Raw genomic sequence first — 27,071 nt, 5'->3', positions numbered from 1 at the left:
GGAGAAATGGAAAAAGCAGCAGAAACAAAAGCTATGGAAGAATCAAGGTTTAACGGTGTGGAGGAGGAGCTGCAATGGTGAGGAACTCACGTGCAAGTTTTTGCAGGACAGCCCTCCCATGGCCCATTGTCCTGACTTCATTACTAATAATTGCTCCTTTCACTCTCAGTAGTGTCCTAGTTTAGAGAATAAATTACATGGTCATAACAAAAGAAATGGGACCGAGCATATAGCAGGGAGAGTAGATGGTCTTGATAAAGGAACATCTATCCCTCAGATAAAAGAATAAGGGAAAGATGATTTATGGGTGAAAAGTCAGTTCAAGTGGCCAAAAGAGAAGCTTTTTATCCCAACCCAAGAAGCTGGATTATTTTAAAAGCCTCTTCCAGCTCTGAAAATTCTACGATTCCGTGATTTTCCCCCTTAACAAAGATAGAGGGGGGTGTTGGGAGCTTCGAGTGGTTGCTTGGCAAGGAGTCATGAAGGGATAATTATCTCCCGGGTTTCCTCTCCCAGGTAGCTCCCGTGCAGACCCCTGCGTCCTGCCCCACCCACTAAGAAATCACTAACTGGAGAAGTTTTAATCGCCAAGAGATTACTTGGAACCTAATTAAATATACAGAAAGGTATGTAAAATAGAAGAGGAAGTGGTCTTCAAGGAGTCTAGGCAGAGAGAGGCCAAGCAATAGAATTTGCTGGTGTGCTTTCAGCAATGTCCAGAGATAATGGGTCCTTTATATGGGCTTGTACTTAACAAACAACTTTTAAAATTACAACATGGATTTGCCCATAAAAAGAGAAGGATGCAGCCTGCCAATTCAATATTTACACAGACACAAATACACACTTATCCCTACCCCATTCCAATAATTATACATCCTCATTATAAAAAAGTAACAGGGGGTTTCCACTTATACATCAGGCTCACACGAATTTGGTGAGTGTGAGTCAGTTCCCTTAGCCTGGCCTTCTCACGCCAAACAGACAAACTCATGTTTCTGAAACCCCAAAGCTGAAAAGCTGACCCCCAGCCAGACGAGGTCCATGAGGCCCTGACTGAGCTGCCAGCTCAATTCTCTTTCCAGGAACTTTGTCTATTCTTTCTTTAACATTAAGAACCAGGAACTCTGGACAGTCCCAGAGCCTCGGGGGCTCCTCTGCGGTGGGTCAGATCTGAGCAGCTCAGGCAGCGCCCGTGTTGGGACTGGCTCTCTGAGTCCTCCGTCTGCACTCTCTCAGCAATACTGGACCGTCATCCTGGGTTGCTCCTCCCAGTAGCCTAAGTGCCCACCTCATTCCCCTCCCCCTGGGACCGCCTTCCCAGGGCGATAGAAGTTTTCATTAAAACAGTAAGAATCTCTTTCTTAGTGTCTTGTCTTTGCCAACTCATCTGACTTGGCAACGCTATTTCCTGCTATTCTCTCCCCAGCCAAACAGACGTGGCCAACCCCATTCCCACCAGGCTTGGGTCCCTCGCCCGCGGTGCTCACTCCCTTCCCTCCAGGCCCAGCCTGCGTGCCCTTCACTCCAAGAGGCCTTCTTTAGGGACTGCTTCACTCTTCTCATGCCCCAAAGTCCTCATTACCTGCCAGACCAAAAGTCGAGCACTTGCTCACACCCCAGCGGCAAGAGAGAAGCTGAAATAAGGGAAGCGAACGTGGTCAGGGAAGCCTGGAGCCCAGGGTTTAATCTAATAGGAGCTGTGTCACCCAGGGTCACCCACCCACCGATGGCCATTTGAGACTTGCAGGCATGCCGAAAGTGGAATTTTATGAAGAAAAAGACATTTTCAATAATAGACTGGCATAAGGTGCTGTGAGTGCAGAAAGCAGGCTGGAAATGCCTACTGGTTAGTATGCCTCTGCGTGGCTGCGTCTTTCAAGCCTGATTAATACTTAATGGGATTGCCTTTCACATCTGTCACTATTTGGCGGTGATCAGACGAGTGCCAGTGACGGAAGCACAAATGTTTGTATTAAGGCCATGCTGTCAGCCGGGGTTATATGATTAATAAGTTTTGCCTGATCACCCACAGAGATTTTGTTTTCTAATTTATCCAGCCGTAGTGTTGACCGAAAATGCTGGAACCGGTGTGGGGGAAAAAAAGAAGAAGAGGAAGGGAAGGTTGTTAGTTGCTTTGGGTTTTTTTCCTTTAATTATTGAACGGGTAGCACATTGCTTAAAGGGACTGGCTGACAAATTTAAAAGTCCTCAAAATCCTGTTGGAACCAGAGCACACTTCTGAAACCCGAATTTCACCGATGCTGACAGAGTCTGAAAAGTGGAGACTGTGCCAAAGAAATGCTTTAAAATTTAAAGGAGTCGGGGGATGGGTACAGACAGAAAGAGGGATCTTGCTGCAGGGAGAACAATTAGATTAGATAGAGAGGGAGAGAGGGAGATGACAGATAGATAGATTTCAGAGAAGATGCACACAAAATACCAGGTGCTGTAACTTCAACAATCCAAATAGAGCCACACTATGTATTTCTGAGCAAGAAAGAACATTCTGAAAGGAGACAGAGAGAGGAGTGCCCGGCTGCAGTTACCCCACTGACAGCTGGGAAGTAATTACTGAAGGCTTCACCTGCTTGAGGCAAATCCTAACAGTTGCCTTTAACTCCCCAGTGGCCACAGGGTGGTCACAGGGGGCACCACGTTCTAGTTTTTCTGATTTCATGTGGCAAGAGAGGCCTGCAGCTATCTCTCTAAGGCTTCCTGACTATGTGATTAAGCTACCTATTCAGAACCACAAGTCCTGCAGGGTGGGATTGTGGGTTCAGAGGGTGGGTTTCAGTGTCACTCAGACCTGGGTTTGAACCCTTGCTCTGTCATTCACTAAGTATGTGATCTTGGGCAAGTTACTTGACCTCTCTGGGCCCCAGTTATCTCGTCTGTAGCATGAGGAAAATACTTGTGGTGGGGGGGAGGGGCGGGTAGTGGGGATGGAGTTTTGAGATTTAAATGATCTGTAAAGTGAAAAGCAGCGGTCAGGATTCCTGGAGACCTACACCTTCCAAATTTTTCATTTCCTGCCTCTTTCCCCTCCTTTCTCTTTCTCTTTTACTTTCTCATGAAATGTTAATTTTCAGCCACCGTATCAATAACAGCTCATGAAGTTTGCTGGCTTACCTGGACACTCATCTCCATGATACACATAACCACCTCTCAAGTACTAGTGCAAAGGCACTGATCCAAAGAAAGAAACGCAGCAGTCCTACAGGATACAATGTGAGCAGAAGGTGTCTACGTAACCCTCACTATATTACTACCACCATCACCATTGAGTAGGTGCCTTCTGTATGCTAGTTTTATAAATAATGGCTAGCCACCTATGTCCTATAAGATAAAACCAACACATTGCTAGCAAGGCCAAATTACACTGTGCCAAAAGACAAATACTGCCCAGCGTGGTGTGGGTAGAGAAAGGAGAAACCAAAAGAGAAGATGGGCCCTGGCTGGTGTAGCTCAGTGGATTGAGCGCAGGCCTCAGAACCAGAGGATCGAGGTTTGATTCTCAGTTGGGGCACGTGCCTGGGTGCAGGCCAATTCCCACCAGCGGATGCAGTTCCTGGCAGGGGACGCACGAGATGCAACCATACATTGACATTTCTCTCCCTCTCCCCTTCCCCTCTAAAGATAAATAAATTAAAAAAAGAGAGAGAAGATGGGTTTGGATTGAACGGCCAACTCTGAAAGCCAACAGTTGCCTGAAAGGAGGCTGATTAAGGGAATGAGCCTGCAGGCTTCTTTTTCCCCAGCTTTATGGAGATATAATTGACATCTAACATTGTATAAGTCTAACGTATTCAACCTGATGATTTTATATATGTATATATTGTGAAATGATTACAATAAGGTTGGTAAACACATTCATCACCTCACACAGTTAACTTCTTCTTCTTCTTCTTCTTTTTGTGTGGTGCAAACTTCTCAGATGTACTCTCTTAGCATCTTCCCGGTATACAACACAGTACTGTGACCTGTGGTCACCTTGCTGTATATCAGGTCCCCAGAACTTGTTCATCTTACAAGGAAGGTTATACACATGCCCATCTTCCCCTACTTCCTTTTTTTAAAAATCCTGCATTTAAGTGAGATCATACAGTATGTCTTCTCTGATTTATTTTCTTTAGTAGAATGCCCTCAAGTTTCATCCATGTTGTTGCAAGTGGCAGGATTTCATTCTTTTTTACGACCAAATATTACTCCAGTGTGTGTGTGTCACATTTTCTTCATCCTTTCATCCCTCCGTGGAGGCTTAGGTTCTTTCCATGTCTTGGCTCTTGTAAATAATGCTGCAGTGAGCATTGGGGTGCAGGTATGTCTTCAGGATAACGATTCCATTTCCTTTGGATATATGCCCAGAGGTGGGCTCCTGAAGCACTCTGCAGCCTTGAATTAGTCAATAAGAGACCCACCACAAAGGAATCACACCCACAACCTACATCTCTATTCAAAATTAAAATTTTGAACATAATGCCTAACATATACAACTGCAAATATAATGAAACATACACACATATATAATGTATTATATTATTATACTATAAAACATATTCAAAATAGATTAAGTGAAGGGATAAAGAATAGTTATATTCTTACATACAAATTGTAATATGTCTTTTATCCTCCATGAATCATCTTGTAAAATTTCTGAGATGTGTGCACCCCACTTTGGAGATGGTTGTTCTGACCAATTAAGAACTAAGCCCATTCAATAAGAAGTGCCCGTTTCAACTAATTCTGCTAAGCTGGGAAAACCCTAAGGGCGAGCATCTTCTATGAGCCAAGGTTGAAAGACGAACAAGTCAGACCCACTCCTGACCCCAAGGTGCTCAGGAGCTAGTGGGAGAGACCACAGGAAACTTCCCCGGAGGGTGGCAGGCTGGCAGTTTGCCCGGGCACTCCGCCCAGCCTCGGGAGGAAGACTGAGTGATGCTTCCAGGAGTTGTGCCACACGGACCTGGTCGTGCAGCTCAGTAGGAGTCAGGAGTTGAAAGATGGTGATCAATGGACTGAAAATTTGTCTATCCATGTACCATCCAAAAGGCTCATCATGGAAAAGTAGAGCATTGGCTAATTGAACCAATGGATTACAACCCAGAAAAGAATATTAAAAGGGCATATGTAACATGTCCTGACCTCTGAATGATTAATTTGGAATTACACTAAGTCTGAAAGCCAATATCTTGGCATCCCATTTCATTCTTGTCAGCCAAATCCCTGAGAAGCAGGAAATAAAGCATTGAGAACTTCTCCAGCCCTATGACCCCCTCCTGTAAAATGGAATGTCAACAGACCATTCACTAACTGCAGAAAATACTTTAATCACTAAACATGCAGAACTCCCTTATAAATAAAATCACACTATTTTGAAGCCTGAATCTAAGCTATTGCCTGAGTATTGATGAACAGAGTTTAACTGTCCCAAGAAGATAGGACCAATTTTCAAAGGGAGAAACTGAGTCACAAGAGTGACAATAGCCTCTCTGTACTGGTACTGTGGAGCCCGGCTTGTTTTCAAACCCTTTACCCATTCACATTCCTACTGTCCCTGCAGTTTCTGCCTGGGGTCCTCTTCTCCATTATGCCCTCTTCCTGGTGAATTCCCCATTCCCACACAGGTGCCTGCACACCTCTCTCTGTGGCCTTGACCTCTTTTGTGAGCTCCCTGCTCATGCATCTAACTGCCTCCTGGCCATTTCTCTGCTGGACCTCTCAACCCAAATGGCTGAATCGAAATTCTTTTCCCTCGACAAACCTGACCCTGTTCCTGGGTTTCTTAGTTTGGGGAGTGGTAGCAACATCTACGAGATTCCCCAGCCAGAATTAGGGAATGACTCCTCCTCCCATTTCTCCCTCATTGATAACGCAAAACAACAGACTTCATCTCCTTCTGGATCTCAAATCTCAACTCTCTCACACCTCTCTACCGCTATGGCCATTACCCCACTGACCTTTTCTGAGATAGCCTTCTTCCCTATCAACCAATTTTAAAAATGCTTAAAACCCTTCATGGTTTTCTCTTGCCCTGCGTATAAAGCCCAAATGCCTTAACATGCATAGATGGCCCTTGGGGACCTGGCCCTGTATACATCTCCAGCTTCGTTTCTCACCTCTTCCCTCCCCAGACCCTTTGGCCCAGCCATGCCGAATTCTTTCTTTCTTTTTTTTATATAATTTTTATTTAATTCTTGTTCAAGTACAGGTTTCTGTCTTATATTCCCAACCCTGCCCGCCCCCCGCCCCATGCTACCCACCTCCCTCCCCTTTCCACCCCCGACCCTTAGTTATTGTCCATGTGTCCTTTATACTTGTTCATGTGAGTCCATTCCCTTTTCCCCGAATTCTTTCTATCCATTAATACACTGCACTGTCCCTCACTACTGGCTTTCATATAGGTAGTTCCTCTGCTTGGAATACTCACCCCTCTTCATTTGGCCAATTCCTAGTCATTTTCCAAACCATCTTCCTCTAGGAATTCTTCCCTCATGCACTAAATTAACTTGTTAGCCTGCACAAATTCCCAGTCCCATCCAGAAAGTATGGGCTATGCTGTGGCAACAGTGAACTCCAATACTTCGGGACTTACATCATGTCTCACCATTTAATGTGGACATAATTTCAAACTTAAGAAAAGTCATAAAACTAAAAATCGTACAAGGAACATCCACATACCTTTTACTCAGATTTACCTACTGTTCACATTTTTACTCCTACATTCACCAGTATTTGAGGGTAAGTTACACACATAATGGCCCTTTACCCCAAAATACTTCAGTGGGCACGTCCTTAGAATAGAGAGGTCTCTGATACAACCATAGTACAATTGTCATATTCACATGTTTACATTAATACAAGACTTTTAAAAATTGAATCTAATATGCATGTCCTAATTTTGTTAATCTAACTATGTCCTTTGTAGCATTTTTCTGCTTCCAGAACATCATCCATTCTAAGGGCAGATGTTGCATTTAGTTGCCTCCTTCTAATCTGAAATCACCATAGTCTTTCTTCATCTTTCCTGACATTGACGTTAAAAGTTTATATATGCCCTGGCTGGTGTGGCACAGTGGTCTGAGCACCAGACTGCAAACCAAAGGGTCACCAGTTTGATTCTCAGTCCGGGCACATGCCTGGGTTGAGGGCCAGGTCTCCAGTTGGGGGCACTCGAGAGACAACCACATATCAATGTTTCTCTCCCTCTCTTTCTCCCTCCCCCTCCCTCTTTAAAAATAAATAATAAAACCTTTTAAAAATGTTTATTTCTCATTCACATCACAGTCCGAAGCAGACTAGGCCCCCCTCGTCCATCTCGGAGCTCTGTTCTCCCGAATATGTGGCCTCTGAAGTCATCCGGACAAGGTGAGAGTGCGCATGGAGCAAGCATGCCTTGGATAAAAGTGACACATCACTTCTACTCGCATGCCTTTGATCAAAATTAATGACATAAGCATACCAAATATAAGGGGCTGAGATGTGTAGAAAAGCAGATCAATGAGATGAGAGACATTGAGCCTCTGAGATGCTTCCCACACTCCTTCTACCAAGAAACTTACCCTTTCCTTTTGTAAATGCCTATGGAACGGGTGGTCACATGTATAGATTTTTGGCTGTCATGGCCGGGTTTGCCTTGGTCACTGCCACCTCCTGAGCGCCTAGTGCAGTGCCTGGAACATAGTCAGGCCTCATTAAATGTTTGAATGAATAACAAAATTTGCTCAGTTTACATATTATTTCAAATGTCATGCACTCTCAAGAATCTTAACACATTTCACTCACCCTCAAGAATTGTAATGACATGCAGAGTGCTTGAATAGAGTGCACACACTGAGTTTGGTCAAAGAACTTTTCCAAAACTTCCAGATAATTAATCCTAGAAACAGGATGGAAGTCTTACTGATGATCATATATAAAACCAGGATAAGATTTCTTACCCACTGCTGGGTAGGATATGAGAATTAAATGAAAGCAGAAATTTCAATTAAGTCATCTCCAACCAGTCTCTGGAAAGAGCCTTTACCATTTCTTAGAGATGATTCTCTGTCTCTTCCTTAAAGCCCTTGGGTGGAACTTAATGTATATGTGAGGGTACCAAGACATGCATGTAAGACCTTAACAACCTACAGCCCACAGCCGTAGAGTCACCCACTATCACAAAGCTGGCGAATGGCAATGCCCACATTAGAAGTGAGATCTCTGATTCTATTGTTCACACTATCCTTCCGTTCTACCCAGGAACCTGGTCACGCCCCAGCCTGGCTGAGCTGTGGCTGCCTCTGTTTAGCTGTGTGTATCTCACCATCCAAATTCCCCTCTCAGTTAAGGTTGTGTCCCTTAGTGCTCTCTCTCCAGGCTTAGCTTTAGAAATCTCTGATTGTGTCTGGGATTGAATACTTCGGTGTCTGTTTCTCAAATAATACCCCTGGGAAATGGATCCCTGTTTTCTTCACTTACAGTTTCCCATAGTCGGCCAAAGCTGTTCATTGGCCAGGGTTGTTCTGATAGCATGCGCTCCCAAGTTGCTGCACTGTTCTGTTGCACCGAGGTTTCCTGCTAGAAACCCCAGCTTTGGCCGGCACCGAAGAGGATGTGATGTGGCAGGCAAAGGCTAAGGGAATATATGCATCATTCTGGCTCTGGGAATGGTGGCTTTCATCATATTTCTCTTTAGCACAGCAGTTAGCTCTTTTGTAAAGCTTTACCTCGACTATCTCTTACTAATTAAGCCACTTCCCTCCTTCCTGGCAGTCTCTTTGTACCGCAAATGGCACTCAGCACTGGCTGCTTTGTCCTTTGCAGCCCCGGGAGTTACGAAGGTGCAGGGTGTCTGGAGAGGACTCTGAAAGGGCTGGGAGAGGAGAGGGGCCAAAGGAGTGGTAAATGGTTTATTTGTTCTAAGTGAAAATTTTATATCCCCTTCTAGACTGGCACACAAAACACTGAACTGTTGTATTACCAAGCCCTGAAAAGAAAAATGAGTATTAGACACGTGGAAAACCTACTTTAAAGGATTAGATCATTTGGCAAATAACGTGAAACAGTGCTTTTTTTAGACTTGCAATCTCTTAATAGCCAACATACAATATAGTGATCCCTTTATGCCAGACGCTTTTAAAATACTTAATGTATTCTACTTCTTCGAATCTTGCGTCAGTCTTATGAAGTAGATGACATTATCATGCCCACCTTACAGGTGGGGAAACTGAGGTACAGGGAGATAAAGTATAGCCAGGTCTTAAAATACCAAGTGGCAGAGCTGGGATTCGAACTTGGCCATCTGGCTTCAGAGTCGATGTACTCAACCACTATACTAAACCCCTCACGGGAAAAAGAAAACTATCACTAAATTTCCTCACTTAGTACGAGTTTTACTTTGAGCACTGCTTAAACTCCGTCTCTGTTTCCTCACCGGGCCAATGAAACTAACAGTCCCTCCCCTTGCCAGGTGGCTAGAAGAATTAGTGGCGATGTCTGTAAAATGCCTTCTGTGGGGACTCCCCGCAAATACTCCATAAGGGTAGTTTTTATTATTATCTTCGTTGTTTTTTATATATCAAGGGGACTCCACAACAGCTTCTTATGTAAACAGGATAACCACGCAAAGGTGTACTCATTTAAACCCAAGCCCAAAGGCATCAAATAAATATTCACATTTACAGTTTTCAGTCCAGAAAATCTAACCTCAAGTAAACAAAGGTCGTGCACTCAAACACCCAGGAGAAATTTTCTGTGACCTTCACCTCTCTCTCCCTGTGGCTCCTCAGGTTTTGGTCAGTTCCCAGGGCCAGCTTCACAGTGAGGGGACCTTGGGCGGGCAGCCTGGGTTCAGGCCCCCCACCCCCAAAATATACCTCATTTCAGACTCCCCCTTAGAACCCAGATTTGGTGTGGCCTGGGCTAACTACCCAGATAAGGTCCAGACTGAAAGCTCTCCTGGAAAGGAGGAGGAAGAGAAGAATGAGAAAACGCTCCAATGTTCTCAGAGTTTCCTGGGCCCAGAACAAACCGGGAACCTGGCAGAAGGCTAGTTGAGTTCATAAGCGTCTTTCAGATCTGATGCAAAGTTTTTCCATGAAAAAAAAAAAAAGCCATACAACACCGAGTTTCCTGCTGGGGCCTGGTAACCACAACAGGCTTCTAGCCCAAGGATGGAAACCCAGATGAAACAGAGTGGAGAGAAGGGAGATCAGACAGAGTGGATGCCCGTGGAAGCTCAGCCACACGGAGGATATCCCTGAAGAGCAGCGGAGGAGGGTCAGACCAGGGCATCTGTCCCGCCTGGGGTCTGCTGAGGCAGAGGGAGAGCCTCAGAACTTTCCGAGGCCTTGTTCTTTTAACATGGGGAGGGGGTCAGGGAGAGACACAGAAGCTGGCTCTTTGAGAATGAAGTTGAAAGGGATTATCTTGATGTGTGGTTTTGTCAGAATAAGATAAAAAATGTCACTAGAAAAAGAAAGTTGCTCATGAAAGGGCGTGAGCCTTTCTCATCTACACAGAGGAGCAAAAGAAAAAAAAATGCATCTGCTCAGCTGCTGAACTCTGCTTGAAAAGCAAAGAGAAACCTGTGAGCCAGGAGAACTAACCACATCTCTGCTCAGGGCAAGAATTCCTGGTCAAATTAAACTTCAGTTTGAAGAAGCCGATGTTAAAATCCCCAGATACGAAATTAATATAATTAGGCGATAGCTACTGATCTTCCAGCAAGCTGGGGGTAGGAGTGGCGGGGGCAGCTCGACTGGACCTCATTAAAACGAAGTGAATATATGCCAGCTTGCAAAAGAACTCCAAGGGGGAAAATGCCACGAGTACAAGCTCCGGAAGGGACAGAAGCAGAGCAACAGAGCAGAAAGGCTTCTTACACTGGGTGTCAGGAAATCGGGGCTTGGCAAAATGTCTCAAACCAGTGTCGTTGTCTTCTTCAATTACAGCTGACATACAATATTATATTAGTTTCAGGTGTACAACATAGTGATTAGACATTTACATAACTTACCAGGTGATCATCTGGGTAAGTCTAATACCCCCCTGGCGTTGTACACAATTATTACGATATTATTGACCATATTCCCTGTGCTGTACTCTACATTCTCATGACTGTTAGCCAGTGTTTCTTTTGTCTTCCTTTACTTTTTTTTTTTAAGAGAGAGAGGGGAAGGGATGGAGAAAGGGAGGGACGGAAATGTTGGTGTGAGAGAAACATTGATTGGTTGCCTTTTCTACATACCCCTACGCACTGGGGACCGGGGACTGAACCAGCAACCTAGGCATGTTCTCTGACCCGGGTTGGAACCTGTGACCTTTGGTTTGCAGGAGGACACCCAACCAACTGAGCCACAAAGGCCAGGACTTAGCCAGTGTTTCTTGAACTACAGCATAAATCAATCCTCTGCAGGGCTAGCTAAAGTGCAGATTGCTAGGCCCCAGCCCCAGAGTTTCAGATTCCTTAGGTGTGGGGAGAGGCCTGGTTATTTGCACTTCCAAAAAGTTTCCAGAGAAGGTAGATGCTGCTGGTCCCAGGATCATGCTTTGGGACTCACTAGGCCTGCCTGGACCTCAGTTTCCAAATCAATGCAATGGAAAAGGAAACCAGGTTAACCTCTAAGCCCTCTTCCTGTTGCAAAAGTCTATGAGATGAACGAGCAGGGACAGCAAGGACTGCAGTAAGAGAACTACTCGGTAACAGCATGCACAAGCCAGACCTTCAGGACGCAGATGTGCAAACATGTTGCTGGAGAGGAGTCTCTTGGCGGGTTTGTGGAAGACCAGACAGCGGGACGTAGCCTTGAAAAGCACATCTGGGTGGCAGCAGCACCTGTCGGACATGCCTGTTAAAAAAGGAAGAAGAGAAAGGTGGAAGAAACATCAGGAAGGTCATCAGTCGAAACGGTGTTAATTTGGTGAGAGTCCCAGTCAATTTGTGAGGAAGAGGCAAAAACCGCAGGTGACTGAGCAGAGACACTCAGTGTTTCCAGAGACAGGAGAACTATTTGAAAAGGTAAACGTAACCTGTTTTAACTTGAAATGCAAAGTCAGTGCTTAGTTTCTGCACCCTTGACTACTTTCGTATGCTTCTATCTGAACATATTGGCTTTGCTTGACTTGTTGGTAGAAAAAGTAAAATAACTTTTTCAAAAACTATGTGTAAACTCCAGAGCCCACTCAAGGGTCTAAGAGCCCCCTGTTCACTTTATACCGGTTACTTTATTATGTAAGTCATTAAAGTAATAAGCTTTGGGTTTTCGGTATCCCTCAACTGTTCAGTCCGTTCCCTCTTCGTTATCAACAAACGCGTATCTCTTATAACCACAGCATACATGCAAGAGTGGGTGACCTGATGTGATAAGGCCCATTAGCAAATCTGATAGAAATGTGAATCTTTCTTCAGATTTATAATTAGTTGAGTGTATATATACATATATGAGTCTGTGAATATATAATTAAACCATGCAAGCTTCTTAGAAAAACTTATATAACTTTTTCATATAATATTCACATGCTATCTCTTCCACAATGTCTCCCCTAATCCCTCACAATCAGTTTCACATAGTAAAAAAAAAATCTCACTTCTACATGCAAGCCTTGTTCAATTATTTTTGTGGTTAAAAATATGACTTTGGGGTGAAGCCACTTGAAGTTCAAATTTTGGTTCTACCGTGTAGTGGCTAAGAGAAGCTGGGCAAGTAACTTAATGCCTCAAACCCTGGTTTCCCCCAGGTAAAAAAACAGGTAAAAATACTGAACCTAATAGGGTTATTGTGAGGATTACATGAGTTCACGTATGATGAAGCACCCCATTTATGAAGTGGTAGCTATTACTATAAAGCAATGTGACGGTTTTTTCATTAAAATATTTAATAAATTATGTATAAGAGCTTTAATAAATATTAAATTAACATAATCTATTTCTAACTTCAAAAATTAGGTCTCTATTTCCAAGGTTACCTTCAAAAACAGTGTAGAATCTGGCAGATGGATTTTAAGAAGGGAGAGGCCGATAAAGGTGGTAACCCCAACAACCACTGACCATGACCTACGGGAAACAGGATTATTTGATAAATTTGTTGGTTGCTCTTTTCTGTTAGATCTTTAGCCATGAGTTATAGCCAATGATTCATGTTTGAAATGGTCTTTTTTGCCCATATCTCTGACCTTAACTACTAGCTTATTGGATTCTCTTACCACCACTTTCTACATGACATTCTCTGCCCACTGGCTATTTCCACATACATCCCTCTTCCGTATTATCAGCCTAGCATCATTAGTGACATTTGCAGACAGCTCTAGGCACACACTTATTGTGTGCAAAATACATGAAAAGACCCAGGCTTTGCCTTAAGCATCCATTCTTATTTAAGGTCTTCAATTTTATGTTTGGCCAGTAATGAAGTATGTTTATTATATCAGCAAGCACTCAGAGAAGCACTCCCTGGCCCAGGCTGCGGGCTGAGCACTCAGGGAGACCGCCTGGCAGAAAAAGCATGATCTTAGGGTCTGACAGGAGAAACAGTGTCTGTATGCACATAACTATCATAGGTAGAAAGTAGAACGCACTGAGTGTCTGTCATAAAAGAGAATTCCAAACTAAGACATGTGGTTCAGAAGACAAAAATCCCTCCCTACTAAGAGAGGTCTAGGAAGACAGGCTAGAAGAAAGGACATTGAGCAGTTTTTAAGTTTTATATTTCTCTAGAAAAGCATAAGTTAGGAGAAGAAACTCCAAAGATATTGACATATAAAAATGGGGTTTCCTTTGGCCACGAGTAATATAGGGAATGTCAAGGAGTGGACGATAATTGTTACTACAGAGCAACATTTGCTGCATATCTGCTGGGCGCTTCACGTACGTGTGTCTGCTATTTTATTTAATCTTCATAACAGCCTTGTGAAGTAAGCAGTAACTGAAACCAACATACTTTCCTTTCCCTGGAAACAATACTAGGACCAGGCAGACACAGTTGAGCCTCTTGTTGCTAAAAATAGTTACTCCTAGAAGATCAGACTGTGAAACACCGGAAATAACTCACTTCAAGACCTTTGCCTCAGTGTCCGCCAATCCAAAGCCATTGTCATAAACTGCCCAGTCCCAAATTCTCCCTCCTTTCAAGACCCAGCTTAAAGTCATGCAGCCCTAAAAACCTGTAAACACCATCCCTTGACTTCCTCCTCCTGAGATACTTTAGTCTGTGCCGAGTGGTGATCTCTCCCTTACTGCAGTGAGTCTAATAAACTTGATTAAGTCTGATAAATCTGTGCTTGATTAACAAACTCTTAAAGCAGTATTTGAGGAACCAACTATTGACATTATAACATTATCCCCTTTCTCACTTTACGGATTAGGAAACTGAGGCACAGAAAGGCGAACTAACTTGTTCAATGTTTTGAGATTAAGCAGCAGAGCTGAGACTAAACCCCAGATATTTCTGATGCTAAAGTCCAAGCTCTTAACCAGAGAGTGGAGGCAATCAGTGACAAGTTGGGAGTTTGCATATTTTTGGTACCTAAAGGGGTGTTCCAATGCCCCTCCTCCTAAAGCCTTCCTGCCTTGTGCCTTGCTTAGAAACTTCCTCAGGGACATCACTAGCAAGGGGCCATGCAGCTTCTGTTTCAGCATTTCCAGATATGGGTCCTTGCTGACTCAGAACACAGTCTCTGGCATTACTCAACTGAATTAAACACTCTTTAGCACCGGGCATTTATTTTTTAAAAAAGTAGTCCATTTATCAGAACATGGAGCCACCCAGTATTCCTACACCCCTGGCCCAAGAGTAGGAGATGCTCCAGTATTCTTCTCCTCTGGATGGAGTTAGCTTACAGTGCCATGATTCTAATCACTCCATGGTTCAGCTTAGCAGGCCCCTAGATTTCCATTCTGGAGTAGCCAATGAAGTAGGCTTGGGCTTTCAGACATCTCCTGATGCTTCCAGTTAGTACTCAGGGCTCAGATGTTCATGCTGAATGTTCAAACTTCTGTTCATCAGAGCACAACAGGCTTCTCACAGGTCCTGTTCACTAAGGCTACTACTTCAGAAGTAGGGAGCAGGGCATGGATTGGGCAGGAGTGGAGGAAGATACCATTCATTGACTTATTACCGCCTGGAACTCAGGCAGAGGACTCAGGTTTTAACTTCTATTCGACCACATCTTTTCTAAATTTAATAAGCAAGAACATCCTTCTGGCTGAGTTGTGCTGACTGGTACGAAGCTAGCTTTTATTACAGATCACTTATGAGCCAAAATATAATTAGAAATTCCTTGGCTTCTATCTTTTCCAAAGAGGATAAACATATTCAGATGAAAATTATCATAAGACAATATCTCATTTGTCTTTTTTAATTCCAACTTCAAGTTTAGAAAACTACCGAGAATTTTAAGAATTCAGTGCTTTAAAGATATTAACTTAGCACCCAAATTCATATCAACCATAAACTTGAGCATGAAGTCTTCCACCAAAATCATTATTTTTTAAGGGTTGGAGGGGTGGGCAGTGGGAGCAATGCAAGGTCCTGGAATACATTTTTATAAACCTTCCTCCAAGCTTATAGAAATTCACTTAACAACTTTAATCTACCAAAGCATACAATCACCCAGGCTACAATGCTCTAACTTCTCCATAAGCATTGCATTCAGACTGATGGGAATTCTAGCTGAAATTCGTATAAACCGAATCTTTATCTCCCATTGATCTTTAACTGCAATGATCCTACTAAAGAATGCAAGACCAATCTTGGATGATTTGCTCATAGTGAACTAGGTCCATTCTATCTACTTATTAATAAATTCATAAATTCTATGTCTAAATATAGATATCAAGATTACTAGATAATAGAATATAGACCTCTATATCTTTTATAAAAAATTCAGACATCTATCTTAAATCTCTCAAGACTTTTCCAAATTGCCACCACGCCCTAAATGTTACCCAGTTACCTGACAGTTTTCAATCGCGCCTCTCTCAGCTCCCAGAAATGAAATTTACCTAGGCACAGAGATTTGAGGACAGTTTCAGAAACTAAGTACAGTCCGAGTACCTCCTCCTAAGTCTTGTGCTTTACTTTTCTTAATAATTCTTAACTAGAATTGTTTTTCCATTCTGAGAAATTAATATCTCCCTCCTCTGTACACATATATAGCAGTTGTTGGTACTCCTTTCCCGTTCCCTGCCCTGGTCTATCACTCATCACAAGCACAAAGCAGGAACCAGGAGTTAGTTCTTCACACGTCCCTTCAGTGCCTATCACCGTGTGGGTAGGAGTGCCGTCCCTGTTTGTAGAGTTGTTTTGGAATAGAGCCAACGCAAATGACGTTTTGAAAAAGTAGTGCAGGGTGATTAGTTTGGCTGTGGCATATAAGAGACGTGGGAAATCGTGAAGAAGAAAAGCTAGAAAAAGCCACGGATGCTTTGGGGATCCTGGTGGCATCCAGTACTTTGGAGAACGGTGGTTCTCTCTTAACATACTGAGAGGTACCAAGAGGAGAACCACTTAAGAGGAAAATACTAATACCAAATGATGTCATCCTGTGAGGAAAGTGCCAGAAACTCGCAGTCAGAAGGCTCAGCTCTAGACTCAGTTGCTCCCCTTCAAAAGGATGTCTTCAAATAAGCCCCTTAAACTATTTAGCTTCAATTTCCTCATCTAGAGGATAATGTATGAAAGTAAGTCTAACGAGCAATAAATAGCTACTCCAATGTAAACTGGCATTATTTCATCTTATTGCCCCCTTTAAAAATTGTGGGGGACATCCATCATCCAAGTGGGAAAAACACTAGGTCTCATATAGCAGTTACTATAACACGGCACTGCATTAACTCATATCGATTTTATGATGTAGGTACTATTATTACCGTCATCAATTTGTAGATCAAAAGATTGAAACACAGATGGGTTAAATAGTTTTCTCAAGGTCATACCACTAGTAAGTGGAAAAGTAGGGATTAAACCCAAGGCAGCCTCGCTCCCAAATGGCCGCTATTGATCACCACAGAAAAATATCTGGTCTCCGTGCAGCATCTTCACTTTATATGTGGAAACTCAGGTCATGTCACACAGGTGGTTATGCACTAAATATAGACCACAGTGACAGAGAAGGCAATTTTCTCCCCGGGAAAATTCTAGTTTCTTGTAAAAGGCTGGTTCTGCAGAAAATCACTGAGCTGAAACTGCATAAACTACTAAAGAAACTGAACCAGATATTTTGAGCAGAATTTATGTTGATGGAAGAAAAAACAAAATGAGCCTTACTGTTGCTATGTCTATGTCTTTCCAATATGAAACAGGAGGGATAAGCAGACGAATTTATTTAAATATTTTCCAGGTAAACTTTTCCTGGGGTTCTAAGATATATCAAGGTCCTTAGATAAGTGAACTTTAGTCCCTTGAACCCCTTTCAGTCCCAAGCAGAGAAATGGCCCCAGGGTAGTCATGAGGCCAGATCAAGCTCAACTCTTCTCCTGAAAGCACTTAGTCAGGATAAACCGGCCTTTGAAGCTGCCAGGAGGGCCCACAATATGCTCCTCCCCCTCCTCAGTTCTCCTGAGTTACTCATCCCTGGGGAACCTGAATATCAAAGCAGAAGAGCCTCACAGGCAGTTGACGTCAACGGAACCTCCTTCTGGGCCCCCTGTGAGCAATACTCTGCCCCTATTCACAACGGCTTACATTCAGATCAGAGAAAATCTCCTGCTCCGACAGCCCCAGGGGCGAAATGGTTTTCCCAGAACCAGCGAACGACAAGATTCTCATATCTTACTCAATCCTACTAATTCTGTTTGCAGAACGTCATCATTGTCTTAAGACACAGGTGGAACAGATGGATTTCCAGATGGCCAGGCTGACCCTTTTTCAGCCCACCCTGAGAGAGAGGCAGGCCTGTTGGCTGCTGCAGACCTAAACACACACTTTTGAATATATTTATCATCCCTGTATGGACTGCTTATTTCTGACCATTCAATGACTCTGAATAATTTTAAATGACCCAAAAACCAAAACAGACCATTATGAAAAGTAAATAAATGATAAGATAAAATCAAGAGGAAAAAACAAATCACAAAGGAATAACAGGAGCGAGGAGAGATTAAAGTAGGGGATTTGGAGTCTGATGAAGAGAGAGAAACTGATGACTGCAGATTTCTCCCTTCTGTCCCAAATCCGGGGGTCCAGGAATACAAAAACACCTGCCCCCGCAAAACAGGCTAATGCAGAAAGACAGGGAAACCAGTAACCTTTTATCTTTGGACTTCACCACTTGCAAAGCCCCTCCTACTTGGTCTTCACAAAAGCCCATTTTATAAGAAACTGAAATGAAATTATTTAAGTGATTTGCTCAAGGTCACAGAGTTCTGAACAGAACAGGTTTACGAATTCCGGCGCGGTCTCTGTGTCCCACTCCCCCTTACATCACCGCCACGTGAACTTGTACAAAACTCAGTTCCTACCGACCGCCAGCTGTGTGACCCAGGATGAATCACTTCTTTAGGGCTCAGTGTCTTCACTTGGAAAATGAGGTCACGCTAGAAATGGCTGGCCCACAGTTCCAAAAGCCTGTGCATCCAGAAGTCTGTACATCCATGAAGTTTAGCAAACCGCTGTTTTTAAACTGCAGTTACGATTTATTAGTGGATCGTGAAATTAATTTTGTAGATAGCTACCACTCCCTCCTTTTTTCTTCTTAAAGTGAAATAGAACAGAAAGTACTTGAATAGACTCAGGTCGGCTAAGGGAGAAAAATAATGGAGCAGGAATAGGGCAGGAAAAAATGCCAGTACGCATTCCACAAAGTAAGCACGAACATTGTTTTCTAAAATCGTGTGTGGGTGCCGCATCGTAATATAAAACTTATTTCTTACTATGGGACACAATAAAAAAATGATAGAAACTCATATTTAAATTATAGACTCACACGACACATGATAGCAGAGTGTTACTATATTCTCCAAATGTATACACTTGCTGCTTGTTGTGGTTCATTTTGGCTGTGGCTTGACGTTCAATTTCCCCTCTGGCGTATTGTCCGCTGGGCCAGTTGTCATCCCCTCCTTCCCTGTCCCACTTGATCAGCATTGTCCTTCTTGGGGAGGCTGCTGGCTGGCGCTGGAGGTGAGTCCTGAAGGAAGGGAGGCATCGGAGTGTGGGGTGGACTCGCATGTTCTGCCAAGCTCGTGACATCTGCTTTCCTGAAATGGGGAGACACAAAGGGTGAGGGAAGTCTAGTCGGGGTGACAGGAAAGGCCCTGGAGATTCTGGGCGAGTGTCCAGGTCTGGGAGGGCAGGGCCACCGTTAACCACATCTCCGGCTCCTCTGCCTCGTCCTTGCAGGAAGGCGATTACCCTAAATGTGTCACAAGTCCTCAAACGGGAACCTATGGTTAGTGAAACGGGGGTTCTATCTGTTTTCCCGAGGCTGGCTGCCCGGATGAACTGACCAACCGTCATAAAGAAATGGAGGCTTGGGGAGGGAATGTTGAAGACCACAGCTTCTAGTCTGTTGCTCAAAACCACTCTCCCCCCAAAGGGTCTTGCCCCTTCTAGTTCAAGTCAAGCAGGTAAGACAGGAGCTTCCACGAGGCTGGAAAGGAGTTCCAGGCCCCTGGAGCCTCCCATGTAATATTTTGCATTGTGACCCTCTCCTGGAGCCTCTTGCAAATACAAACTCTGACTTTCTGTGTAGTTCAAAGTTTGAAGTCCAGGTGAGTGGCTAGAAAATGCAGCTCTCCTCCTCTCCTCCCCCCCCCCGCCTTTCAGATCTTTAGTCATTCAATGTCTGAGATGGAGGTCACTAAACATTTGACAGAAACCTTTATTCTAAGTCATCCAGGTAAAAACTTGAGATGTGGCATCCTGATTCTCCCCATTAGCCTGGTCTCAGGACAGCTTGGCTTGGAATAATGTCTGGGAAATTATTAATAGTAAGAAAATATTGTTCCTAGAAGATACAGTCTATTATTAAAGGAATGTGAATCTTTCTTTCTCATGGGTTCTACACAAATATACACTTTTGGTCTCTCAGTGAAAATACCAGTGTTTCAAATGCCCATCAGTAAACAAGTGAATAAAAAAAACTATAGTACACTTAGACAACAGAATACTATGAAGCAGAAAGAAAGGAGTTCCTACGCTTTGTGACAGCATGGATGGATCTGGAGAGCATTATGCTAAGTGAAATAAGCCAGGAGGTAAAAGACAAATAACATGTTATCTCACCTATAAGTGTAACCTAATCAACAAAACAAGCAAGCAAATTATAACCAGGGACATAGAAATGAAGAACAAACTGACTGTAACCAGAGGGGATGGGGCAAGGAATAACGGGAGGGAAAAAGGGGAAGGGCCATCAAGGAACATGTGTAAAGGACACATGGACAAAGCCAAAAGGGGGTAAGATTGAAGGTGGGGGGGGTGGGTGAGGATGAGCATGGCAGGGGAAGAATTGGGGGGCGGGGAATAGAGACAACTGTACTTGAACAATAATAAAAAAGAGAGAGAGAGAAAGAAGGTACCAGCGTTTCCTTCATGAGCCTGCAGGTGGGGGTGAGATGAGAGTGACCCCAGGTTATAACTGGCTCCCTTTGCTGAGCTCCTTACACAGAGGATCACAGTGTCCATTCAGGATGTGCCGGCAAGCGTGCTCTGTCAGGTGTTACTGTGTTAAGCAGCCCCTGTGGCTTTTAAAAGTTGACCTGCTATTCACCTGTTCTGTGTCCCTGGAACTGAGGAGCAGTCTCTCTGGCTAAATGCTTATGGACCCCATGATAGATTACATTGAAGATTATAAAGGCACAGCTATGCCCGACAGCTCCCAACTGCCCCACAGCACAAAGAGCGGCCCCTGTTGGAGGAGCTCAGGTGCACCCCTCAGGAAGGTCAGGTCAGCAGCAGTGACTCCAGCGTGCTCGGTGACAAATCCCTCCCGACTCCCACCTATCTGAAGAAGGCCAAATGGTACACTGGGGGCAGCTCCACATTTCCCAGAAAGCAAACCTTTCCTAAACTTACTCCCAGATATAACAGGGGCCCCACCCAATTCCCACAGGTAAAATCTCATCTTGATCATCAATATCACTCCCAAGAATTATTTTTCTATGCTTGTGACGACAGGACAAGGGATCGTGTTAAGCATCAGTCCTGCCTTGTCCATAGTCAGATAAGTTAGGCACTTGCGGATGAGAGAACTAACACACTAAAGACATACTTAGTTTAGATAAAAACAGTGTTGACGTCACCCTGTAAGATGGCAAGTTCACCAAAGATGGCAAAAGAGTCTGTTGGCAGTGCAAGTTTGGACAGAGTAGGAAAGGCTGCTAATATTTTTGAGCACCTACTGTGTGCCACACAGTGTTAGCTATTATATATCTTTTATCTCATTTAACCTTTATTATACTTTTAGGGGAAAGGTATGACTATCTCCTTTTAACAAAAGAGAAAGCTGGTGCTTAGTGAGTGTTTTGTTTTTGTTTCTCCAGCTTTATTAAAGTGTAACTCAATTTTTTAAAACGTTTTTATTCAGTGTTTACAACTCGGTTATTTATGTATGCGTGTGTATATATGTAGATATAGATACAGATATAGTGAAATATCACCAGAACCAAGCTAATTAGCATATCTATTACCTCACCTAGTTACCACTTTTTGTGTGTGTGGTGTTGATGAGTTTTAAGTAACTTGCTCTAATATCAATCTCCTATTGGCATGTGAAGATTAAATGAGATGATGTGAATAAGTCCTTAGAACTCTTGGTATAAGGCCCAATACATGCTATTTGGTAATTGCCAAGGTTTTTCTCACCTTGAAAAGTATGATTGTTATTGTTAGCTAAGGGGACATTTGTCACTTGAAGAGACCAAATTGGACAGTCAGTCAAGACAGCAGCCTAGATCCAGGAGCTAAACTCTATAGCCCATTGATCTCTCTAGCATGGTTTTGTTTCTTATTTGTCTATTTATTTTTTATACCAATCCTCATTCTTTGAAATATTATGAGATGTATCACAGGATATGAATATATGTTTAAAAGTCGAGGTCAAGAAAAATATGAATATGTGAAGACAAGACCAGAAACACAGAGATGGAGATTATCAGGAGCTCGGCAGCTGCTAAGCTGAACCTCAGTTACTGAGCACAGGGTTTCCTGGGCACCAACACACAAGGAGCTTGATGAGTTACCCAGCTTTCTGTGTTCAAGAAGAAGGAAGTGTGCCAATTCCTTGAGGGAAGTAAACTGTGTCCTTAAGTTTTTCCCCCAAAATCCATTTCTCCCATGAAGCTTCAGGTCAGATGCAATGCAAGGATGGTGTCTCCAACAACAGAAATGCAGTCACAGGGCTTTGCCATCTCTCTCCGTAAAAGCCAGCAGGAGAACAAAGCATTGCTCATGAAAGCAGTCTGCTGGAGGCCAAGCAGGACAGCCTGACCACATCTTTCCTACGGCTGGCTCATCAGAGGATGAAGAGCAGAGTATCTGAAGAAACGGACGGACCTTTCAACAGCCCTACACAAAGAATACTTTCTTTGTGGAAAACACCAGAGCAGCTGACCATGGCCTGACCCATCTTCCAACTCTCCCCCTCTAAGAAATCTACTCCACCAAACCACCAAGACCCCATCTGCCCTGGACACAGGTGGTTAAAACAGAGCAGACATTTCATCAGGTGGCAACCCATCTGCGAAGCTTGGCTTGAAGGATAAGCTCAGCCCATCAGATTGTTCCCCCAAAATGTTAATCCAAAGTCCAAGTTGGCATCAGAAATGGTTCCAAGGGCAAGGCTGGGGAAGAGCATGATGGCCAATTGCTGAGATAGTGGAAGAAGATGTAGGTGTCGTATGTGACAGGGAACAGCAAGCCACTAAAGGGTAAGAACAGAGCACATCCACACACAGAATGAGAAACCCCACAACTGAGAGACCACACACCTCCTGAAAGAGCGATTGCGACCGTATACTTACCCCCAAAGCTGCCCCGGATCCAAAACCATCTCCCTTTTCCAGACCTAGCTATGATGACAGTCTTAATTCTGGATTCCTGGAGAGCCCTGGATTCTCTTAATAAACCCTTATTTTCTTTGTAAGGCTGAGTGGGTCTTTATTTCTTGAAAATAAGTGAGTCTGACTAAAACACAGGCTTTTAATAAGAGCTGGACAATGTGTGGTATGAAACTCCAGTTTCTCTACTGCAGGAATTGTGTTGACTGGTCCCACACAAAGGCAGATCCGATACAGGAGCGATCGGAAGCTGACGGTACAGCACACAACGATGTGGGTGAATCTCAAAGGCATTGTGCTGCGTGAAAGAAGCTACTTTCAAAAGATTACACTCTGCATGGATCCATTATTTGTAACTCTCGAAAAGACACAATAATAGTGATGGAGAATAGATCAGTGAGTCCCAGGGGTAGGGGTTGTGGGAAAGCATGACTGTGCTAAAGGATAGCACAAAGGAATTGGGGGGGTGATGGAACTGGTATGTATCTAGATTGTCGTGCTGTTTGTATAAATCTATACCTGTGTTTAAAGACAGAGAACTGTAAAAAGAAAAGAAGGGAGGGAAGGAGGAATAATTTCTCTCTTGAGTAAGCAGGGTTCCTAAATAGACCTTCAGTCCAACCAGAAGGAGGGCCAACTCTCAGCAAAATCATCATCTCAACTCATGGTTCTCCCATAGTCTCATTCTTATCTTTTTGTCCTTCAGCGCCTCCTTGTCTTCTTCCTGGCTGGCACTGCCTTCTTAACAAAGTCAAGGCAAGGAAATGAGCAACGCAGGCCGAGTTTCATGTATCAACCAAGAGGTGAAGGACATTTTGGTTGGTCAGATTAGGTCTCGCCATCCTTCCTAAAATCACACCATAAATACAGAAAATCTTTTATTCTTCCTACAAATGATCTTAGTCTGGAAGAAGCAGGATGACCTAGAAGCAGCACTAAAATTTATCAGCAGTAAGGAAAGAAAAATTCTAAGCAAGGAATAGGCTGATAAGAGGGTAGAAAGAATTAAGGCAAATGCAACTTTCACTTGAGTCAGGATGATTATGCCCAAGAATCGAGGTTAGAAAGCTAAGCCTTTCAGCTGTGGCTTAAGCTATTTGGGGCTTCCCAGTGAGACAAGACAGGGCCTTTCCTACGGCCCAGCCCAGCTTCCTGGTCCTGGCTGATAGTGATGTCTTTCTTTTTATCGCTTCTTTTCCATACAGATATTTCCTTTGGGAATCTTGCAGGGAAGTGTGGCTAGGGCAGCACAGAAAATGAACATTTCTGTGTTCCCTAACCACACGTTACCACAATACTATCACAACCTTTCCCCAATGCGTTATTTTTAACAATGGTGCCCTATTGCTCTAGATATCTTGGTGCTCTGCACAGTGACTAGGCCTATAGCACAGAGCAAGTAACAGACAGTTATTGAATGGGAACATGCGAACAGAGAAAGGGAGGGAGCAAAGGAGGGGGAAGGGATGAAAGAAGGTAGAAACGGGAACAGCCTAAGGCTCCCACCTGAGGGAACATACTCTGTGAACACAGTATCCACTCATTCAGCAGGTATTTATTATTGAGTTCGTGCTGAAGGTCTCCCTCTGTGGTGTCCTTAGCTACTCTCGCCCTCGTGCACTCTGCTCTGAGCCCCAGGAGACCAAACTGTGAGGGCCACAACGACAGGGTGCCCTTGCATCTGGCAACCAACTGGGGACCGTCACCGGGGAGTGCCAGCAGGAGATGAAGGAGTGCTAAGGGTCAGATCAGAGAGTTGATTTCCCTGCCCCCTCTCTCATGGGTTGCTCAGGGCAGCTTGCAGCCCTTGAATAAAGAGGCCCCCCTAGTCACACAGCCCTCTGGGTCTCTGGGTTACAGCAGCCCCCCGCCCCCGCCCTGGCCATCCCTTCAGACTTGGGTGGTAAGGGCACAACACTGTTGCTACACAGGTGCTGTACTATACCTCTGGTTACTTACATGCTACTCACACCTTTGTAAATAATCACTTCAGTAAACTTTGAGTTAACTCTTTTTGAGTCGTAGAGGAAAAGGGGCCACACGCTAAACCTGGCAAGCTCAGGGGAGGCCTGTGTGGTGGGCCTTACAAACTCAGAGACTGAAAGCAAGCACAGGATGATCTGAACATAAAAATTCCTAACTAAAAGTAGGTCGTGGTGGGTAGTGACACCCTAGGCCTGTAGCTTCTTCGGCCAAAGTCAATCTTTACCTTAAGCGAGCCTGTCTAGTGCCTTTTTGCCTCTAAGATAACATCCCTTTGGAATGTCAGTCTCCTTTTCCAGACCCCTCCCAAGACCAGACCCTTTTCCAGGGTACAACCTCCCGAGACCACAGAGCCCCTCATGGTTATCTTGTTCCTTTACACCATCTCTATGTGCTATAAATGTTCATTATTAACTATTTTACACCCACCAATGTGATCTCCATTTTATTTTTTATTCAATTTCAGAGACTTCTTCCTTTTGCTTTCTCCCACTTCCTTAATCTACCACTGACATCTCCTCCATTGATTGTAATGTATAAAAAAAGTAAAACCGCCATTCTCAGGAGCATTTTCTCAATACACTGAGATCTTGCTTCCCAGCAATTGTCATCAGTTTGGCTAAAGTAAACACTTCTAAGGCTTTTTTGTAAGCTGGACATTCTTTCATCAACAGATGCACTGGCTCCTTTCTGCTGAGGCCCTGACTGATGCAAGCACCACTGTGGGCCAGGCCCCATGCTAACCTGCTGGGCTGCAAATACAATGAGTTGCTCCCCTAAGAGCTCACCATATAGTGGGTGACAGGCGCATCCAATAAATACCAGCGCGGGTGGGGCTATGCAGTGAAGGAGCTAAGCCGAAGGTGGTGCTGTCCAAAGCCAGTTTATGAAAATTCAGCCTGGATCTGCCTCTTAGCAAAGCAGTAGAGATGTCCCAGTGTGCACTGAGGCAAATCCAGAGATCACACTTGCAGAGCTTGTCTTGCCAAGTTTTTTACTGGTCCCTGGAAGAGTAAGGAATGACCCATGTGATACTTTCAGTTTGTAGTTGGAGAAACAAAAGCAAGTTCAACGTGAAATCTATCTAGCTGTTCAACTGACTGAATTCTTCAGGTTCTCCCCCTAGCTCATCACAGCCTCTTACATCAGTTTTCAGCTTCTGCTTCTGCTTAACTAAGCTTTGCTAATTTCTTAACCTTTCAACATAAAAAATATCAGTGTGGTTTTTTGGGTGAACAGTTAGGGTTTTATTTGTCTCCTATGACAAGAAAGCCATCGCTGGTGTTTCAGCAGCTCAGCGCTGTTACTGAGGACTGAGATCCCGAGTCTGCTCTGCCCACTGCAGCATGTGAGGGTTTCCCCTGTATACTCGCCTCGTCACTGCCACAGGATGACAGCCACACCCAGGCAGCATGGACAATTCGAGGACAGAAGGAAGCAGTAAGTTCTCCTCTCCAGCCTACACTTTCTATCAGAAAAGTGAAGATATTTTCAGGTACCCCAAGCAGACTTCTCCTTGCATCTAATTGGCCAGAGGTCATTCACAGGATCCCTTCCAGCTGTAAGCAAAGCTAGGAAATCGATTACCTATTGATTACCTGGCTTTCATGTCTGTGCTTGGTCATCTTTTCCTGTCATGATCAAGTTCATTTTCCCCCAACTTTTTTTTTTGCACCTAACACAATCTTTTCTTACCAGTTCAGAAAGTCACTTCTCCAGCTTGCTAAAAAGATATTTCACAATATTTTTCCCAAACATAGGACCCAGAAGAAAAGCTTGGACTGGTGATTCTTATTTCTCTCAACTTTCCTCTTTATTGGAAGATACTGGTATGTCCTGACTGACCTCAAAAGCTTTAGCTATAATAATCTTGCATGGAATAAAAGGAAACCTGTGTTAGTGTATAAAACAGTAGCAATGCACATCCTGGAGGATCTAAACTGGAACTTGAACAAGATCCTCAGATAAGTAGCAACAAAAGAGTGTCACAATTTTTTACAGAGGGGTGGAAGATAACTTCGCAGGCCAGCAGGACTCAGAAACAACAAAAAAAGGAGAGTGGGAAGGCCATCTATACCAGGGCTGGCCACCCACTGGTCATCTGCCACCT

At 43.9% G+C, this 27,071-nt stretch overlaps 1 long non-coding RNA gene across 1 annotated transcript in view; it reads right to left on the bottom strand.

Moving 5' to 3' along the window:
- Positions 1-11,235: 11,235 nt before the first annotated feature.
- The window catches only part of LOC118976803 (uncharacterized), a 34,639-nt gene continuing 18,803 nt past the window's right edge, over positions 11,236-27,071 (bottom strand). Inside the window, exons 2-3 of the long non-coding RNA XR_005064348.1 lie at positions 18,904-19,177; positions 11,236-11,831 (exon numbers count right to left, since the gene is read on the bottom strand). This is a non-coding gene — a long non-coding RNA (uncharacterized LOC118976803). The remainder of the gene's footprint in view (positions 11,832-18,903; positions 19,178-27,071) is intronic.

The sequence above is a fragment of the Sturnira hondurensis genome, unplaced genomic scaffold, assembly GCF_014824575.4.
Source record: "Sturnira hondurensis isolate 20B ecotype Veracruz unplaced genomic scaffold, ASM1482457v3 Scaffold0021143, whole genome shotgun sequence".
NCBI classification, from domain to species: Eukaryota; Metazoa; Chordata; class Mammalia; order Chiroptera; family Phyllostomidae; genus Sturnira; species Sturnira hondurensis.
This window is presented reverse-complemented; position numbering and strand designations above follow the sequence as displayed.